The 2,198-nt window shown below is 40.2% G+C and overlaps 1 non-coding gene across 1 annotated transcript; it reads left to right on the top strand.

Annotated features, from left to right (window-relative positions):
* Window positions 1-732: 732 nt before the first annotated feature.
* Window positions 733-839, top strand: LOC112089460. Its single transcript, XR_002901098.1, has one exon. It is a non-coding gene; the product is annotated as a small nucleolar RNA R71 (small nucleolar RNA).
* Window positions 840-2,198: the final 1,359 nt, after the last annotated feature.

Genomic DNA, 2,198 nt, shown 5'->3' with positions numbered 1-2,198 from the left:
CTTGGAACCCAGATCAGAAAACCCACTCTCAACCCTTTGCTGTCCTTGTAACAACTGCTGTAACACTCCACACAGGTCTGGAACCATCTTCTGCAGTTGTTGAACCGCTGGTGGCTGCTGAAACTGCTGCTGATTGAACCTAGGTGGTGCCTTGCTTTGCTGCGCCTGAGAACTGAAGTTTGTACCCAGATGCTGCTGCTGTTGCGGAGCATACTGCTGTTGTGGCTGCACAAACTGTTGCTTTGACTGAAAAGAACTTTGAAACTGAGGCTTAGGGGCAAAGCTTTGCTGGTTCTGCTGAGAAGGATACTATAAGACAAGTTGTTGTTGGCATTAGAGTTGTTGAACCTTTGGTATCTGTTCTCATTCCCAATGTAATTAAACTCTTCTTGGGTTAAACCATCTTCATTGATGTTGTCAAAGCTTGGAGACCCATCAAATTCACCAACATAATGGATTGGTTTTTGAGAAACCATCTTCAGCTTGTAAAGTTCATTTCTCAGCTCTTTAACTTCTCTAGTAAGCTTTTGCTCTGAGCTTGAACCATCTGATCTGTTTGCTCTGTCATAATCTTCACCATATGTGTCATTAGAGATTTTCAGATTCTCAACAAGTTCCATACCAGCTGTAATCTCTTTTGCCAAGAAATTACCATTGGAAGCTGTGTCTAATTGGTTTCTGATTTTAGGTAGTGATCTTCTATAGAGTGTGGAGAGTAGAGAGGCCTCAGAAAATCCATGGTGTGGACACTGATTGATATATGTCCTGAACCGCTCCCATGTTTCTCCAAAAGTCTCATTGGAGTGTTGTATGAAACTAGAGATCTGGTTTCTAAGCTTTGCTGTCCTGCTTATGGAGAACAACTTGGTGAGGAAAGCTAGACTCACCAGCTTTCTTGGTGAAGAACTCAGTTTCTGATTGAGATATCTCCCAGCTCACGGTTCCAAATCTTCTGATTCCAAATGTTCCGGAAACTAGACTCATCCCTCTTGATTCTTGGTGAAGACACCAGAGGTTTAATCGCAGTGGAAGACCTCCGTCTCACGTGATCTTGTAGAGGTGTCGTTAGCTCCAAAGCATTTGTCCAAGTTGCTGCACACTGGTGAGGGTTCCTCCATGATCCCAGCTCCAAGTTGCTCCCAAAAGCCTCCAAATGACCTGAGAATACTCTAAAAAGCAGGACACTCTAGGACGTAATGCAATTCCTAAACAAGTTAGAACCAAAGACAAACTTTAACAAAACTATCTAAATGTATGCATGAGACTCAATATTTGGACAAAAAATGCAATCCTAAACATGGCAAAATATGAGTATATCAATAGTCATCCTCATCTTCGTTGCTTCTGCTGAGGTTAGACCATGAATGGAGTTGAATACATCATGGCTGCCATCCATGGTTAAAGAGAACATAATCATGCAGTATGTAGCCATGAGAAATCCCCCGTTTGATGACACCGTGATTAAATCCAACCCTGCTTGGACGCTATCTTCAAAGACGATGATAGATACACCTCTTAGGAATTGCGATGTAGGCTTTCCACAGTCCAAACAGCGCCTAAAGAATACATCAACCCTTCCATGTTGATCCCAGACCCAGTAAATTTTCAAGGATATTATATCAACTGCTCTTAAAAAACCCTCTTCATTAGAAATCTCATTTAGAGTTTTGGAAGAAACCCTTACTTTACAAAGGGTACCGTACGAAGAAGAAGTGGTTTTTAGAAGAATCTCCCACAGAATATCAGAAGGGAGAGAGTTGAAGTTTATTAGGTTGGACATTTTCGTAGGTTTGTAATGGAACTGATCTTCATGGTCATGGTGTATTTGTATGCAGAAAGAACAGAGACAAACAGATACATCGGTCGGACAGAACATCGTTAAAGTTGTTAAAGTCGTTTCATAGATAATTGTTTTATACTTCAACCGTTTTAACAAATAACACAGCACACTTCTAACATAAACAAATATAGCAGCCTTCCAACGCAGACTTTGAAAGTAGACTTCGTTACACCATATGCAGCCTTGTCCTTCTATTCCAGATATTTCTTTTTCTTCTTATGATCAATCTTCAATGACTTAGTGAAATGCACAATATTTTAGTAAATAAGTCAATAAATTTTGTATTGAACATTATTAAATGAGTAACTGAATTCAACTTACACAATGTGGTAGGGTATGACCAGGTTGCTTGAATTTT

Source organism: Eutrema salsugineum, unplaced genomic scaffold (assembly GCF_000478725.1).
Source record: "Eutrema salsugineum unplaced genomic scaffold, Eutsalg1_0 scaffold_12, whole genome shotgun sequence".
Taxonomy (NCBI): domain Eukaryota; kingdom Viridiplantae; phylum Streptophyta; class Magnoliopsida; order Brassicales; family Brassicaceae; genus Eutrema; species Eutrema salsugineum.
The sequence above is the reverse complement of the archived record's forward strand: the minus strand, read 5'-3'. Positions and strand labels throughout refer to the sequence as shown.